Below are 20,049 nucleotides of genomic sequence, written 5' to 3'. Positions count from 1 at the left end.
TTAACATTTGTGACAAGAATACATAACACACATGAAGACCATGATCATCCTACTGCTAAACATTGAGTGTATGTTCTTTTGAGGATGTGTTCAAATCCTCGATGTTATCACTTGTTTGATTTACAACAAAAGACACATCAGATAGACTCTTTATTCAAAGGTCATTGACAATATCATAGCCCACTAGTCTCGATACTCCGTCAGCTCAAACAGCCTTGTCATGCCCTAGAGGGCGCCCATTTTTTTGCCTTCTGCCAGAAATTAACTCAAAGTGAATTGCTTCACAATTGAGTAGTTATCTTGGGAGATATATGGTGAGTAATCTTGGGGGTGGATTCTTCCCCACCCTTGCACTATGATGTTGCCAATGTTTGGCGACTGACTCGGCTCAAAGTTTCTAATGCTAAAGTTCATAATCAGGCTTCTCGTTCGGCCGTCAGTGATAAACTCCCTCAGGAGGCTTCCCAACCTTTAGAACAAAGGCTTTACGTATCTCAAGGATACTGGGGGAAGGCTAATCACTGCGCGCAACCGTTGAAAAGGACTTTCGTCACTTTCCACATTTGATTATAGTGGGTTGGAATTCTTGGCGTCAAAGTCGTTCCCCACTTAGGTCGTTCCCTTCACACCGGCCATAAACGGCTTTAAGAGTTGATTGCAACTCCTCGGGAAGGCAGGCCTGCTAAAGGATTTAAATGCTTGAAGTACAGAAAGCTTAAGAGTGGTTTGGCTTTTTGGTCACCCAGTTATGGGGAGAGCATATACCTTTCACTTTCGAGACGAGGCAATCAATTTGTTCTTTTTAGCCTCCAAGACAATGATTTGCTAACTTCTATTTGGAGATGTTGCTCCAACAAGCATGATGTTCTTTTTAACCCTTCATAGCAAAGTGTGTATTTTCAAAACTTTTGTAAAACAAGCCTGGTCAACAAAGTAAATCGTGATGTTTGGTCAACAAAATTAAAGTCGATAGGGAAAAACTTTCCCTCTTTGCTTTGCACAAAATGAAGATGAGGTTCTTTTACTTTGCAAAATGAAGTGAATCCTTTTAAACACCAAAGGATGGTGAGGTTCTTTTTAAAATTTTTGCCAAAGTAAAGATTGTTGGTTCTTTTTACAGCTTCCAAAATGAAGTGTTTTTTTCTAACTTGCAGGAATGAAAGGTTTGCTTTGTTGTTCTTTTTACCATGCAATAAAGAAAGATGAATTTTCTTTTAAAACACCAAAAAGGAAGGCATGAAGTTCATTTTATGCATCCAAATGAAATGATGAGGTTTATTTTAACTTGTGCAAAAAATGAGAGTGAATTCTTTTTAACCAACTTTTGTTGAAAGAAAGTAAAAAAAAAAAAAAAAAAAGAGACTTAAACCCTCTAAACTTGCTCCTTCCCCTACACAAAAAATATTAGAACCTGCACACAGTCAGTGATCAAATGTTAGTGTGGGCTTACACAAGCCTAAATTCTGATCTTGGTTACAAATTTTACAATTCTGATCCTGAAATGCCCTGAAATTTGTCTAAGTCTGAAATTTGGAAGATCTTCCAAAAACTAGATTTTGCATTACAACTCCTAGAGGTCTGAAACCCCTCTCAAACATCTTGAAAGTATATATGGAATATAACTTAAAGTATAAGAAAGAGAAAAGAGAAAAGAGAAGAGGAAAAAGCACCCACGCGCTATTATGTGCCCCCAATGCGCTAAGCTGTTTTCTCGATGCGCTACACTATTCAATGAATGCGCTATTCTGCAAGTTAGAAGCGCTGTTCTGTGGTTTTGCTGAGACCTGCAGAAATTTTTTTGAATTTTGATGCGCTAATGTTTGAACCGCACGCGCTAGATGATGGTCTCCACGCGCTGAACAGTGGATTGGATGCGCTACTCTGTTTACTGGATGCGCTAAACAGTGTTTTACCCGCGTCGAGACCTACAGGAAAAGTGTTACAGGGAGTTATGCGCTATAAAAATGTTTCCACGCGCTAGTTTGTAGACTGTAAGCGCTAAACAAGGAGCTGGATGCGCTATTATTTTTCTTTGATGCGCTAAATAGTGAGTTGAAAGCGCTAATTCATTTTTCCCGCATCGAGACCTACAGGAAAAAAATTTTTTAAACAAAATCATGCGCTAAGAAATGGTTTTCACGCGCTAAAGCAGAGAGCCCACGCGCTAAACAGTAGGCTAGAAGCGCTAGACTGTTAGGCGGATGCGCTACTCTGTTTTTATCCCGCGTTGAGGCCTACAGGAAAAATTGTTAAACAAAATCATGCGCTAAGAAATGGACTTCACGCGCTAAAACAGAGAGCCCACGCGCTAAACAGTAGGCTAGAAGCGCTAGACTGTTAGGCGGATGCGCTACTGTATGTTTTCGACGCGCTGATTCCTGTTTCCCGCGGACCTGCAAAAGTGATCAATTTGAAAAAATGATTTGTTATATGGGGTCTAGCCCCACGGTGGGCGCTAGAAATGTATGCGGGAAAAGTGGGCTGATAAAACTAAATATGTGAAAATATTATAGAAAATTACCAATCCACACACACACACAGGACTTCTTGATGCAAGCTATGGAGTAACGATGCGTTACTCAGCTTCCCAAGGAGGGTCCCATGGTTCTCTATCTCACAATGTCCCTCAAACCAATGTTTTGCTCTCAGATTACTGAGCAAAATGGTTTAGGGATGGCAAATATGAGAACGAGAGAGATTTTTAACTGATTTTAGTATGAGATGTGTTATAAGCTAGATGTGATGCTAAAATGCAATAATCTAGATGATAAGATAACGAGGTTAGTATGAATACTATCCTAGCATGATATATTTAATCTATGATTGAACTAAAATGATAAAGAAAATACTCTAGCATGCATATTTAGCCTAATTTATGATCTAAAAGAGAGGCTAAATGATGAGCATAAAATGATATGAAAGCTTGAAACAATTTGAGCATAAGTGTGATGCTTCAAATTTGAAAGATGATTGTTAAAAATGGAGGAATGAGAGCTCTATTTATAGCACAAACAGGGCAATGGATGGTCAGGATTGAAAGTTTCAATCAAGGGCCAAGTTTGAAAGTTGGGAATCCATGTGCATAATTGACACCAATGATATGGTGACAAATGTCAACACAGGATTGGGTTGAAAGAAGAGGTTGGAGGCATTAAAGGCCTGAGAAGACCTCATGGTTATCTAAAGGCTAAGGGTCAAGTCTAAGTTAGGTTTACCCAATGAATTAGGATCTAATCCAAAGATAAACCTTTGTGCAAATGATTAAGAGATAATCATGGTCAAAGTATTAATGACCTGATGAGACCCTTGGGTTGGGTAGAGGTTGAGTCAAAACAAATGTTTTAACCATTAATGGTTATTGGAGACTTTGGGGGTTTTGGTGGTTGAAGGTTGGAAGCCTTCAATGGTTTTCAAAGACTTTGGGGGTTTTGGTGGTTGAAGGTTGAAAACCTTCAATGGTTTTCAAAGACTTTGGGGGTTTTGGTGGTTGAAGGTTGAAAACCTTCAATGGTTATCCAAGAATTTGGGCCATTTGAGAAGTGACCTCCCTTTGCTTAGGGATGTGACAAAATTTAGAGGAGGGTTAGGTTAATTAGAAGTGTTTAGAAGATTCTAGAAGGGATTAGGAAGGGGTTTGGGATTTTGCAAGTGGATGGGGGATAATAGGTTTTAATTGAATTATTTGATTTTCATTCAATTTGGTTGTAATTAAATAAATTTGATTTATTCAATTTAGGATAACTATTTAATTAAATTTGAATTTAATTAAAAGTGGCTAGGGGGATTTAATTGAATAAAATGATTTATTCATTAAATGGGTATAGTGAATTTAATTTAAATAAATTGAGTAACTTATTTAATTAAATAGAAGAATGTGGATAATTTAATTAAATTGGATTTAATTAAATAGAGAAATGAACATAAAATATTCATTCAGGAATATGGTCATTTTTATACGTCTACACACCTCACCAACATGCCTATTGTTCATAATTTTAAATGGCCAAGTGATTTTGAAGTATATCAGTGGGATACAATGTATTTGAAGACCTCTGAAGATTGAATGCATAGGAATCCAACCGGTGAACATTAAGGATTCCCAACTTAAAGTAGAAACCTTTCCAAACCCAAGGGTCATGGGTTTCTACTCGAACTATCAAGATAACGAGATTACTCATATTCAGTAGACACTCTCACAATTTCATTATTATGCTTTTTTTTATGTTTGTCACAAAACATTGTCCAAATTTTTTATAATGTTCAATTAAGTTTCCTTTAATTAAGCATTTATGATTAGTTATGAAATGATGCAATGTAACAGTCTGAAGCTTGTTGCTTCTCCCCATTTTCTATATAAGGGAGAAACTAGGACCGATCAAAGAGATAATATAAATAGATATAGAGAAAAAATAGAAAAGACTGAAGAAATATTTTTACTCTCTTTTGTAGATGGATATAATAGAAAAATTTTAAATTCCCGTGCTCATTTATCTTATTGATTTTGAATGATAGTGTATTGTCTGGTTGTCTCCAATTTAGTTTCTTTCTCATTTGTTTAATTCATAGTATCAAGGATATTTCTAATTTATCAAAGCAATTTCCCTATTTTTTGTGATTTGATTGAATGGCTTCTACAAGGTAGAATTAAACTCCATTTAATTTAATTACAACAATTTGAAGGAAAATAATTGGAATAACAAGAAGAACTAGATAATACCATATTATTGCATGTTTATATAAGGTATAAACACTTTAAATGCCAAGTAACTTGAATAATAATTAGGAATTGGATGTTTGTAACTCTATAGCTTTGGAGGAGGCAGTGGTCATCATTATATAAAAAGAATTTTACTGGAGTTTTAGTTTTTCTTTATTTGTTTAAGGAGAGAAGATAATATTAGGAGTAATAAGGCATTAAACATTCACTTTAGGTGAATTTTAAACAAAGATCTGAATAAGGTTACAAACCTGCTATACTCTAGCTATACCCATCGAGGTTTTCCAAAGCTTGAAGAGTAGAAGATATCTCCCCTTAGGAGAATCTTGTTCATTTGCCAAGTCAGTTGCTAAACCTAATCATAGAACCTAGCACACTCTTAGGGTTTTAAAATCTATTGATTTGGGAACCAACAAGTCCAGAGACTTGAAAGAATATGAAAAGAAGATTGATAAAAACAAGGAATACTTGAATAAGAAATGGTTGAAGGAACCTCAGAAATCTAGTCAAAAGGTCACAAATAGAATACACATAATTGATTTCCAAGATGTCGTTACTAACCTAGTAATAATACTAAATAGGGAATTTGTGATGGGTGAGGTTATTGATGTCATAACTCGCATCACTTAATCTTTCAATTATTGAACCCAATGTGTCTTAGAGCTATATGTGATAAGGATGTTTTCAAGTTGGGGGGCTTAAACTAAAAACAATGATTTGTTCTTCATTCATGCTCCATCAGGAGCTCTTGGAAAATACTTCCTAAGGTCAACTTCTAAACCATAATTCCTACTCTAGTCTATCAAAAATCAAAATTATGGCACTTAACTTATCCTAAAATGAGACTTTGGTGATTTGAGTTTGAACCAGATGTAATGCCCCTACCTTGGTTGGACTTGAAAAACCCGTTTGACCTTGATTGACTTCCTATGTGACATTCTTGAATGGTAGGTTAACCGTGATGCAATGTGTAGTTTAGATAATAGAAATAATTGTGCATACCTATTATTGTGCTCTTGCATCGATTCTTGTGTAGATGTAATTGTTTCCTAACTCTTGTGATAAATATCGAGCTAACACCTTCATTGAATATGTATATGTATATGTATGCTTGCGTGATTCATGGGTGCAGGAGGTTGCAGGTACAACACCGCCTAGGGCGAGGTTCATCTCCTTTGGGATTTGCAGGGTTGAGTATACCTCCTCCATCTTCAGAATTCGGATTTGGGGGTCATAAAGCTCTCGTCTTGCCTTAGCCATGGTCAGGTGAGCATCGTGTGTGGTTCGTGGGGCTTTCTTTTCATTGGGTTGCATGTCGTGTGATTTGGTGGACTTCCTCAGTTTGCGTGCCTTGTGCAGGGTAAGTGGGGTTTGCTATCCTAAGTATTTAATCCAATTTAATGTGAGGATGTACGCATTAGTAATTTAGAAATTTAAAATAGGTAGTTTCTTTTATATGAATAATCATTAATTTAAAAAGAGATCGCTTTAATTAGAATTGTAGCAAGCTTAAAGCATTTAAATTGAAATAATGTGTTCATTTACACATTAGTAGCTGAGAAAATTAGAATAAATAGATTTCTTTCATGAGATTAGTCATTTATTAAAAAGGTCGCTTTATTATGTTATAGCGAGTTAATTTAATAGTTAATTTTAAAAATAAAGAATTTAATGAGTTATGCGTTTTAGAAAGGAAAGATTTAAAGTCATTTGGGAAATAGAAATAAATTAATCATTTTCGCATTTTGGAAGGGAAAGGGTAAATTTTATTATTTAAAAAAAATTATTTTCTTTTTACTTGTTAAGTTGATATAGTATACAGGATTGATTTTTGGAAACTTAAATTAATTTAAATACCTTACCCTTGTTAATAGTTCAAAATATAATTGTTGGCTAGAGTAATATGGAGAAATTAAAATTAGAATTAAATAAGAAATAGAGGCATTTTAATTTTAATTAGAAAATCGAATAAGAGGTATTGAATAATGGAAAGGAATGATTTCCATTTTTTTCATTTTTCTTTTATTTTAAAAATAAATGCCTAAATTCGAAATTGAAAATTAGGTCAAAAAATGGGGTTTCTCATTTAACCTAGTTTTTGAAATGTTTTTGGGGGGTTCTTTCCTTTGATTTTTTTTGGAAAAAAAATGGTTGTTGGAAGAGAGATTGGGGATTTTGGACAAAGATGGAGTTTTAGAGCAGCAGATTTGGGGGCTCATCATCAAAATCCTTCCAGGAAATCTTGTTGAGGTAGGAATCTCTCTTATCGATTTGTTTGAATTTGTTTTTAACAAAAAAAAAAGGGGGCTTGTATGGTTTTCTTGCAATTTCGGTTTTTAGACTCTCCATTGTTGTCCATGAGTGAGTTTTATTGTAGAAATTTGTAAAAGGATAGCTTTGTTGGATCTTTGTGAGAGAGGTGAGTTTCCTTGTGCCAAAGATTTTCTTAATTGGTGGGTTATTCAACAATTTCCTCTATTGTTTTGAAACCCTTGACATTCTGAAAAAAATAAATAAATGGGTATGTGACTGTGATTTCCTTTCAAAAAAGGGGAGAATGGGGGTTTTTACGTTTTGTGTTTGGTTATTTCGTTCATGTTTATGTCAAAAAAAATATTGTTCTCCAGTTTGTTGTTATCTTGAGCAATTTGGAAATTTTATGCGACTGTGATTGTTTAAAAAAAAAAAAATGGGGTTTGCTGGAAAATGTTCTAAGACTGTGTTTCAGACTGTGTGAGTTGTTTTGGTGTTTTATTTATCTCTTATTGATATTCTGCATATACCACGTTTTTAAAAAAAAAATATATTAAATAAGAAAAAAAAAAAATGTATGAGAATATATCTCATCGCTGGGAAGGTAGCTACCGCTACCAGTTGGTAGCAGCGCTACCAATGGCAGCGAACTGCTACCAAATGGTAGCAGTGCTACTAGAGGTAGTGGCCTGCTACCATTTGGTAGCAATGCTACCAATGGCTGTAGCGCTACCAATGGTAGCATGGGCTGCCAAAGGAGGGGGGGCCACGTGGGTGTCCACGTGGGTACCTTCCCTCTTTTTTTGAAAATTAAAGAGTTTTTTTTTAATTCTTATTTATATATTTTTTTTATTATTATATATAAATTGTTTTAAAAAAAAAGGAATATATGTATATAATATATAAAAATAAAGAAAAATCAAATTAATAAGTGAATTTAAATTTAGTTTAAGAGATTTAAATTCAGTTTCTTTTATATTATTTAATCCCAGATTATTAAATAATATTTGGATTTAGATAATCAACACTTAGAAATCCATACTTTAATACAAGTTATTAATTTCATATTGATTTTGTCATGCTCGGGTTAATACATATTATTACACATGGACTAAGTATTAATGGTGGATTAGTGTGAATTTTTAAATAAAAGTTAATTTAGCAAATCCATAAACTTGATCGCCATCAATGGTTTAAAAGATATGGTAAACTTGATCGACATTAATGGTAAGACTTGATATGCTAGTGTTTGGTCATAAGTCGGTCAAGCCCCTAGTTAGGGTACCGTCAGACAAGGAAATCTAAGTTTGTGTTTTTTTTGTTCTTATGGTTCAATTTGGCCCGCTTCTAAAAGGGATCACTATGTAATAATCAATCGAGGTAGATGTTGTATAGTGGATGTGTCGCCTAAAGGGCAGAGATGTAAAAGACATGTAAATTATGTAATCTTAACTATATTAAATGCCAAAGGGGTCTTGCAGTTGAGCAGACCCAGAGATGTAGCCCTTTAGGGGTGAACTCCGAGATCATATCCGTGTTATGCGATGCCTTATCTCTTTTATTTCATACTTCAAGTTATCATGTATGGTTGTTATCTTGTATAAGTGTTTGGTGGGAATTTAATGAAATTAAATCAAAGAGCATAAAATTTTCATCTTGATAAATGTAGTAATCAGGTTCATAAAGCATTGTAAGTATGATTATGGAAAGGAATTTGTTTTACGATAATTAAAGGAAATAATGGTGGAAAGAATCTCATTAGGATACTATTAATGTTTTAGCTTGATATAAGTTGGTAAATTGATCGAATGTGTATGGGTAACAATGTTAGTATCAATGTTATAAGTTCTAAGTTGAAATCTAAAGGATGAACATCATAAAGGTATTTACTTTATCATCTCAAATGAGTATCGCCATGATAATTATATTTCGCTTTATCAGATGAATGTACTTAGTTGTTTATGTTTTAACCTTAACAAATAATCTTTATCAGATTAATTTTATAAATGGGTGAACTCACCTTCCATAATTATAACCTGTAATGCCCCACCAGGAAACCCCGAAGGGATTAAGCCATAACATAAGAATAGAGTGCAGTTTTTTTTATTTTTAAAAAGTTACAACACATAAGATGCAACAAGATATCAAAGATTCAGATTGCATAGCGGAAGACTTCAACTAACACCTAAAGAGTTTCCCAACGAGATTACTTAAATTTCACAATTCACTTAACTCACACAATTAATCCAAAAGCTGGATATCTTAACAACGAGATAATTCATAATCAGGACAATTTCTTTCAAAAGATGGAAATATAAATAACAAGCGAAGATTCATCATTAAGATCCATTCATAATCTCCATTCAAGCTCTTCATTGAAAATTACAAACCATACATCTAACATTCTAATACACTAGGATTTCATCATAACATAAGAGATCTTTCCAAGCATATTTAAATTCCTTAACAACAACTGAGAATAATTCATTACTCTAAATTGCCTTCTTTCATATTCCAACTTATTGCATTTCAAAAGACGATTACAAACATGCATCTACTATAAATCTCATCTAAACCACTTACGCATTCGATCAACATGGCATTCAAGAAAGAACTGAATGTAAGCATTTAAAGTTAATTCCAATTATCCACTTAACCATTCTAATCATAAGTTAATCATACATGATAAAGCTGAATAAAGGAAACATAAGAGAATAACACCACATAACACCATAATGATCTCGGAGTTCACCCCTAAACGGCTACATCTCCGGGTCTGCTCAACTGCAAGACCCCTCGGATAAATAATATAGTTAAGAATACAAGAGGTTACACCATTACAATCCAGCCATCAAGGCGATACATAAACAATATACAAACGACCGCATCGGTCCATCAATACATAAACGATCCCTGAAAAGAACAGGATCCAGCTGAACATAATCAAAGCTAAAACAAGAGGTCCATGAGAGCATCCATAAAACTGAGCCATCACCACCCAAGGTCTAACATGAAACCGAGACTCACAAGGGCAGAGACAAAAGGGACGACTCACAAAGATACTCCTAACAGGGTAAAACGACAACACACTAACGAACGTAGGGACAAGTGTCATCACACAACCTAGTATGGATACCATGGCAAGTCTTCATAGGTTCTGGCCCCATACACTAGGTCACCCTGGCAACCTAATCTGAGCTTCCGGCCCATCCAAGCCTCATGTGGACCCACACATCCTCTCGTGAAGACAAGGAAGATGGTTTGCCATTTCAGGCCTTCCCACAACATGTCGAGTCTATGATAGCACTCATCCCATGTGTGAGGCACATTATCTTATTTAAGGATTACATTCTAATCTACTGTTAGGCTATCACTTATTAGACTCACTTTCGACGGGTTCCCCAGCAGCCACTTTGGGTGCGGCCCCCAATCGAAAGCCACTTTCCCATACGACACTAGACTAAACTCAACGAACTCAAAAACCAAGGAATAGACATGGTCAGACGAACGGAGTTCAAGAAGAGAGACACAATCATCAGGTCAAACATGACTCAAGGGTAATCACTTACTGACGGTACTCTAACTAGAGACCTGACCAACAACGGTCAACCACAATCATCATTCGACTCACACACAAGGAGGATATGATCAAAACGACACTACCACATTACAATAGCCAACTCGAAACCGAGGACTGAAACAGGTACCCCAAGTCAAGCCATACGACAGGGTCCTACTAAACAAAGCAAAACATGCCATTTCATAATTAAAGGCAAATATAGAAATTAAACTCGCAAGGCAATAATCAGAAAAGACAATATTTCCTCAAATTGATTTAATCATTACAAGTCGATCGAGTTTTCTACAAGGTCTAAATCAGCTTACAGTTATCTACCTCAACTAGGAATAAGTTGTTCTTGGTTTTCTAACTCCTAAGGTTCAAAGCATCGAACAGGCAATTTAAGCCATAAGGAGTTTTTAACCCAAATTCATATTAATAAAACTCAGACAACCATTAACGAACTAAAATAAGGTATTTAATCTCCAATAGAACATCATTAACATACTGGGCTAAAACCGACCTCTACAGTTTCGCATTTTCAAACCCAGATGCATAATACGAATCATGGAAATGTAATTATAAAAAGAGAGTCTAAAAGGAGATGATCATTTCCAAAAGCACATCGTTTCAATTCCTAATGATCCATGGTTAAATAACCATTTCTAATATCTCCAAATGACTAATAACATTAAAATCTTCAACAATATATTTATATGGAAAATAAGTACGTTTAAACTCAAAAGGATTTTTCCAATATCACAATATTTGATCTACCCCACATATTCACAACTTGATATTAAACCTTACATCGGAATCTACATTACATAGTATTAAAAACGTTATATATATTTTTTTGAGTTAAAAAAAAATACATAAAAAAAACATCTTTCATTAAAAAAAAGATACTTATAACATATGCATTTTTTTTTAAATTACTAAAAAAAATACATTAAAAAAAATGATTTTTAAAAAGAACTATGTTTTAAACAAAGTAAACGCATTTTAAAAAGATGGAGGTGAGCTGGGAACGGCCGTCCCCTAACCCTGGCTGCAGCAAGGTGAAGGCACGCGGGCGGCGCCCACGGTGGTGTCCGCAGGTGCCGCGGTGCCCTGCGGCCACCGCGGCCCCTGCGGCCACCGCCGTGGGCCGCAGCCCCAAACACTCTACGAGCACGAAGCGAGGGAACGGGGGAGGAAGTGGGGGGACGTGCGGGGGAGGGGAGGGGAGCAGGTGGAGCTCCGCTCCCTGCTCTCCCAAACCTCGACCCACCGTGAAACACGCACACGCCCAGTTCGGGTTTAACTAAATTTTTCGCCCAGTCCGGCATAAATAAAAACGCCCAGCTCGAAAACAAAGCATTAAAATCCTCTTCGAACACACAGTTTGATAATAAAAAAAAATAAATGTTTTCATTTTCCTTTTAAACACAGTCCGAACTTTCAAAACAAAAACGCCCAAATGAACCGAATAAATTTCGGTTGAATATAAGTTTGATTTAGAAGAACTAGGTTTTGGTACCACATTTTCTTTGATAATTTTCATTCTCCAAACACAATGGGATTCCAAAACACCCAAACAGCATTAATGAATATCAAAACCTCAGATAAATCTCCAGCCAAACTCAAAATGGCCAAACAAGGAACTATTTTATTTTGAAACCAAATGGTTAACCAGATCCTACCTGATCTCGCATTCCTGGCAAGATCTATCGAAAAGTCCAAATCTCCAGCTCCCAAATCCTTCCTTCTCCATCCAAAATCCTCCAATTTCATCTCCCAAAATCTTTCTCAACCAAAAATCCTCCAAAAATGTCCCTCTTTTCCAAATTTCCCCAAATTTGGGTTATATGGAAGAGTTGACCCAAAAATTCCATTTTTGGAATTTAAAAATTTTATTTACAAATAATTCACAAAAGTTAATTCTTTTCAACTATAGCAACAATTTAACTTGCTTTTTCAATTAAAAATTCGATTTCTCATTTAATTAAATTTAACCTTTCAATATTCAGAATCCAACAGAATGCAATTAACTCTATTGCGATAAAATATAAATCTTTCTTTTCAACAGCATATATAAATGCATTTAATATTCAAAATCAGTCATTAAATCGAATTTACTCCCAATTTAAAATAAGCAATTCACATCAACGAAAATCGCATAACGAATTCCCGATTAATTTAATCCATTAATCTTCAATGCACAATGCATATTGAATCAAGATAATTACTAAGGACTAATTAATCAATTTATCCAAACACACCAAGCACGCAAATCGAGAAAGCCAACCAAACAGACGACTCGCAAACCCAAACAAGAAGGGGATTACCAACGATGACTGGCGATGCTCACTTGAGCATGACTAAGGTCGACTAGGGTCTTACGACCACCTAATCCGACTCTAGGGATTAAAAACAGTACACTCAAACCTGCAATCCAGGTGAAGACGAACCTCACACTCATGCGGCGTTGTACCTGAAATCTCCTGCAACCAAAGATCATACATGCATACATATATAAAATTTAATGAAAGTGTTAGCTCAATATTAATACCACGGGATAGGTACACTAACAACTAGCATAAAACTAGTGTGAGAACCACATCAATAGCTATGCGTAAAATCAAACATCTGACTATAATCATTATATTACGATAAACTGATCAAGATTAAACCAAGGTTAGAGATCGATTATGGTAGGGGTACTACATAACCCAAATAAATGAATTTCTTTATGATTGCCAAAAAAATGAATTGAAAAGGGAAGGATTCAATTAGTTGTTTATATCTTAATCTTAGTAAATGTATCTTTTCATATTAACTTCATTTAACTAAAAGGAGCGGCATGCAATAAGATAGTTATATTCTAATCCTAATGAAAGAACATCACTATGAACTTATATTTTAATCTTGAAATGATGAGTATCATCTTGCTAACTATATTCTAATTTAAAGGATGAACTCATGTGGTCCTAATACATTTTCATCTTAATGAATTTAGCCCATCTATTAGCATTATTAAAACTTCAATGAATTCTATGGCTACTCACATTTTATCCTTCATAAAAGAACTACGACTCATTAGTTGGTTATGCTTGGATTCAAAAGAAGGAACCTCACTCTATTAATGGAAGTTTAATCCTTAACGAACGAATCTCATCTTATTAGCCATACTTTTAATATTAAAGGATGATATCAATTGTGAATGGATACCTTAAACCCAATGAATGAACTTCATCATATTAAGCGCTTGAACCTTTTGGGAGGCCTCCTAATGAAATTATGAATTAAAGTGCATTGAGTAAATAACCTCACAATGGCCTCCTAACCACCCAAAGTAAATGAACACTTCCTAAAATTCTAAGATGTCAATTCATTGAACATACATATGACCATGTCGAATGCATTATCTCGTAACTAAGTCACCCAGTTTATTGGATCAATTGACGCAAGTTGAGTTAGGTGTAAGGTTTTGTAATCGCATTGGGAAACTCCTTAGGATCGTTTAGCCTTCCGCTGTGCTATCTAAGTTTTTGTTAACTCTAGTTTATCTTGAGGTTGTAACTTATCAGTAATACTCTTAACTATTATTATTATAAAAAAAAAAAAAAAAATTTACACTCTAATTGAGTGTTTTTAACTTAAACCCTTTGAGGTTTCCTGGCGGGGCATTACACCAGACATAACTTAATTGGAATAAATTCATGGAATGCTTAAGCTACAACTATTAATTGAATTCAAACTTAATCTACCACACACGTACAAAATTCAAATTTTAAATAAGAAGCCTATTTTACAATTGCAGAAAATTGGAATGTCAATCTAAATATGATTAACAATTGAACTGCTTCAAAAATCTAAATTTGGACTAACTCAATGGAATACAAATCTAAACATTCATAAAAATATTAACTAATTTCAAATTCCACTGAAACTGAAAAACTACTCATAGACTATAGTTATGAATTGTAATTGATTTTTAATTTTTAATCTGAGTAGGCCCCGCTCTTCCTTTGGTGGGATCTTTAAACACCATAATTATATCAACTTCTAATTTGCATTCTAATTGGCTCCTGAAGGGGAGCAAAACATGGTTTAAAATTACAAATTGTGGAATTGAAAATACTAATAATGGAGAATGATTGATGACTAAATTTTTCTACCAAACAACATAAGGATATATAGACAATATCCTTATTTGAAATTCAAACTAAGGTATTACCCGCCCAAATGGGTAATGGTTGTTAACAAGACTAAAAGAATTGAATGTTCCATTATAGAGCTTCACTCCATCATTGGTAAAACTAGAATTTTCACAAACATCCAACAAAGTAAACGTGAAGATAATAAGTGCACTACACATATGGGGTGATCAGGAATTCGATGTTGCTGATTTGAGAGTCCAATAGTTCCACATCATGAAACAACCTTTCAAAAATCTGAAACAAAATCAACAAAAAATAGAACAAGAATATAGTAGCAAAGATTCTAGATGAACGGTCATTTCTTCATTCATTTGATCTTTGAAGTTGTCATGCCCAAACTTTAAGGGCAAAAACGGAACAATATTTTTTTTTTTTAAAACAACATAAAATACTAAATATTCTACGTTAAAGGGGGGATAAATTAGTTTTGTCTTAACTAAAGGTTAACTCATGCATTAGATGAATGGGTTCCTAGAGTTAATTCAATTAACTTAACCACGCAAGTGTTAACATTATTACACAGAAATAGTTCTCTAAAAGAAAGTGTCTTTATCACTTTATTTAATCAATAAATTAATTTAACCAAATAATCCTTTAATTTCAATCAAGAGATATTAATTATCTCAACAAGTATTTAATTACGCTAGGATTAATTAAAATAATGTTATCTCTTAATTTATTGAATTTAAAATGATAAAATAATTAATTGGGCAAGAGTAAATAAAGTTATTAGATTCGACTAATAAAGTTAACTAAAAACATTATAATAGTTAACTAACAATTAACTCCACATTATTGTCGAAGTAAATCCCATCGTCACAACTTAATTGATTAAAATAACTAATTTAATTAATTTCCCCTAATTTAAATTCTCCAATAATGAGCTAAGAGATATTAATTATCTCAATAGTATTTAAATACTCAAGGACTAAATAAAATAACGTTAACTCATATTAAAATAATTAGTTGAGCAAATGTGAATAACGCTTTTAAATTTAACTCATAAAGTTAACCAAATCAAATATAAATTCATTTCACAATTAAGTCAAATTTTAATCCCCTTTAGATATTAAATATCAAGTATTTAATATTCAGTTAATATTGACCTTATAGGTTAAAATAAACATTTTACTTATTAATAGATTCCAATATTAAAATTTACAAAAGAAATTTAACTTAAACAAAATATATATATATTAACCCAATAACAATTGTAAAAACAATTATGCTAAACAAATAACTAAGTAGCAAATGGGGTTACTCATTTCAAATTTTTAAAAAGGGTTTCCCCCTCTTTTCATTTATATTAGTATTATATTTTGAATCCTAACTAGGGTTGAATAATTTCTATAACTAAACTCCCTTTTTTTTATCTTTTATTTCCAAAACTTAACCCTAACTAGGGTTTTATTTTCTTATATATCTAAAACTTGTTATTATCCTTTTTTCCTCTTTCAATAGAAAACCCTAACCCAAAATTGGGTTAGGGTTGCTTGCTCTTAACATTCTTTTTTTCTTGTGTTTGTGTGTGTGTGTGCAGGTGCGGCCATGGCAGTCGAGCAAAGGAAGGGGAGGTGAAGGAAGAGGTGGCCGAAGTGTGGCCGAGGGAGAGGGCGCGGTGGTGGCCGAACTGTGGTTAATGACAATGGCAACCATGGTCATCCACTGTGGTTAACCACAGTGGCTGTCACAACCATCCATTGCAGTTTAACCATAGTGGCGGTTGAGCCGCACATTGCAGTTAACCCGCAGTGGCGGCCAAGCCGCCCACTGCGATTAACCCGCAGTGGCAGTCGAGCCGTCCACTGCAGTTTAACCATAGTGGCGGCCCAACCGTTCACTATGGTTAACCCGCAGTGGTGGCCGCGCTGCACTGTGACTACCCTAGAGAGGGTGGGGTGGGGTAGAGCTCTAGGCTCCCCCATCCCTATCTTCAACATGGTATAATTTTTTTTTTTTTAAATTCTTCTTTTTTTTTTAATATTTTTTTTTGCAAATGTTTAAATTATGTGCAGACTAATATATATATATATAAATTCTTTAAACAACAGATTACATCATGATTAAAATGTTAATTAATCATATCATTTCTTTTATTTCCAGATTACTCATATTTTATTAAATGTGTATATTTTAATATATATGCAACATATGCATTAATCATTCTTCTAAAATGAATACAACAATTTTAGAAGTAAAATTTAAAGACATTAAACTTAACTCTTATATAATATATATATATATATATATATATATATATATATATATATATATATATATATATATATATATATATATATATATATATATATATATATATATATATATATATATATATATATATATATATATATATATATATATATATATATATATATATTCCAACCTTAGAGTAGGATATTTTCAAATAAATAGAATAGAATAATTTTGGTTTCTATCAAAAACATATAGTTCACTTTTCATTTAAAATAACCGGATCTAGATTTGTTTACTTTCTACTATACATGTATTTTCAAATTAGGAAAAAAAATAACAGTAATGATTTTATTTACTGCTGCAACTATCTGTTTTTTCTAAAATCCATTTAAACAATAAAAAACAAGATGTAAAGAAGATTAATATTAACTCTAAAATGTCTATTTATTTAATTTGTGTTTAAACTATAGACAGAAGCAATATTTCATTTCTTTAATAATAACTGCACTACAACATTTAAATTTATTTCATTTCTTCCTGCATAACTACACTACTAACTTTTAACTATTTTCATTTCTTTTCCATTAGCTAAATAAGACAGAAATGAACTTCATTTCTAATCTATTTCAAGAAGTAAATAACAAAAAAGAATACTCAAATTTTATTCTTTTCTTTGCAAGGATATACTCAAATAAAATACATCTTTATTATATGGTAAAACAAATCTAATAGTTACATTTAGTACATCATAATTTCTTTTATACAAATAGGTAAATAACAAAATCAAGCCTCTCATTTCTACTAAATGAGGGCTTGTCAAATACATGTATTTTCTTTTTACAACTAAATACAAATAAACAATAGGATCAACCATATCTTCCTTTCCAATCTTTTCCCAAGCAAACCTACAATAAAAACTTGTAGGTTGTGACCATGGAGGCTCACCTCCCAACCTAGGCTTACAAGAAGCCACCCCCGAGCTAGGAGAACCAAGGCTAAATGGGTGACACTCAAGCATAAACACATAAGAAAGAGGAAAACACAACACAAACACTCCCAACCCAAGGATGAACAAAGTCACTTAGTGACTATAACTTGAGGGGTGAAGGTGGACCAAATACCTAGAGGAGAAATCTGCAAGTAGGAGAACATAATGCCATGGCAAGACTACCAAGTAGAATAACCACAAGTTCCAAGCTTGTCCCAACAAACCCTTATGTCCCCCAAGGCATACAAGCCATCAAACTCCCCTTATGACCCCCATTGCATAAACAAAACACTATGCAACAAGGGTCCCATAATCCCTTGTGTATCACTCTCTTCCAAAGAGAGCCTCTACACTCTTAGGTTTTCAAACAACCCTTCACCCCAAGGCCATTCCACCCTCCCAAGGGTGAGTATGGCCTTGAAACACCCAAAACAATAACATGAATACATGCAAATAAAAGAAAACCCAAGGAAGAACTCAACATCTTCCTAAGCTTACTAAGAAAACAACAATGAAAAATAACACAATCTTTTCAAAATTTACAAAATAACATACATGACGAAGCATTCAACGAACCTTAAAACTACAAATGGGTGAATAAAGGTTTGTAGAAGAGCTGCCAAAATCCACTATCTTTTTCTTCCAAGACTTAGCCAAAACTTCCAAATCCAAAAACCAATTTCTCAAGAAAATCTATGTCTCCAAAAATGGAGAGTGGGTGATCAAACTTCTCCCTCCCGAACCATTCCCTAAGAAGACACTCCTCACTCTTTCCAATCCTCTTGGGAAGGGTGAAGGATGCTCATAGGTTGGTCTTCCCAACACCTTACAAAATCTCTAGCCAAGGCACCTCAAAAAGGTAAAAGCAATGGGGAAGAGCAATGTCACTCATGAGGAAGGTTGTCTAACCTAGGTAAGATCCTCAAAAGTTGAAATTCGGCCATCTTGGAAAACTCAACTTTTGGGGTGACTAAACAGTCCCTAGGGAGTGGACACATGGCCAAATTTGGCCTTCATCCATAGGTACATAATATGGCCCACTAAAAATGCCCCTAACTTGACCTTAAGAGTTAGTTTAACCCTCTAGAAACTCACCCAAAGTTTACCTATAAGTCAACCCTGAGTTGACCTTTCTAATGGCTCCCTATCCAAGACTTTCTTGGGACCATACTAGGATATTTGAAAAATGCATTGGTAAAACAAATTCCTTCCAAGAGACATGCAATTTCCAACTCACTTTACAACACGTGTCAAGTGACACCACAAAAATTACACATCACTAAAATACACATGGCAATGTCCCTTTTTTTGGAATTAATAAATTAAACAATTTTCAAATTAAACACACATCCAAGCATAAACATTTTACAAATTAGAACACATTTACAAATGAGGTGTTGTCTCTCCAAATAGACAACCCTTGGCTTCACAAACACACATAGGTTTAGGCTTGATTCTCCGAATAGTTTCCATGGTCAAATGTAATAGTTTTCGTGCACATCTCACTTTGCACATTAGTAATTCCAAAAGTCACATATAAAATTATCATATGAAAAGAATACAATTCAGACATTGCATACAATTTCAATTATAAAAATCAAGTTTCCAATTATATAATAACATCCACATAAAATAATCTACTAAATGGCATCATCATAATCATCATGAAATTTAATCATTAATACGACATGCATCCATGTTTTCTAATATCATAATGAAGTACTGCAAATTCTGAGATAGCTGACATACGTCATATCAAGATTATCAAATCAGTGGATCATATAGGATTTAAATCCATAACACATCAAAATATGCACCGCAAGGTAAAATGATTCCATAACCTGGTTCAATTATTTTTCCCACTAATCTATGCATCTAACATAGCCCATCCTATTGAATTATAGAATTTATGGTCAACTAAGTTAACCAGAGCTTGATCGGGGAGGGGCTCTATAGAAGTCATGAATTTAATTAAAAAAATATTATTTCTAATATATCTTTTAATTAGTTAAGTATAAAAGCAAAATGAATAAACATGAAAGTATATAATCTATTTCCAACCATATTAATTAACAAAATAAATAAAGTTTTCAAGTATAAACTAAGTATTTACAATGTCGTTATCAAGCAC

The sequence above is a fragment of the Cryptomeria japonica genome, chromosome 2, assembly GCF_030272615.1.
Source record: "Cryptomeria japonica chromosome 2, Sugi_1.0, whole genome shotgun sequence".
Taxonomy (NCBI): Eukaryota; Viridiplantae; Streptophyta; class Pinopsida; order Cupressales; family Cupressaceae; genus Cryptomeria; species Cryptomeria japonica.
This window is presented reverse-complemented; position numbering follows the sequence as displayed.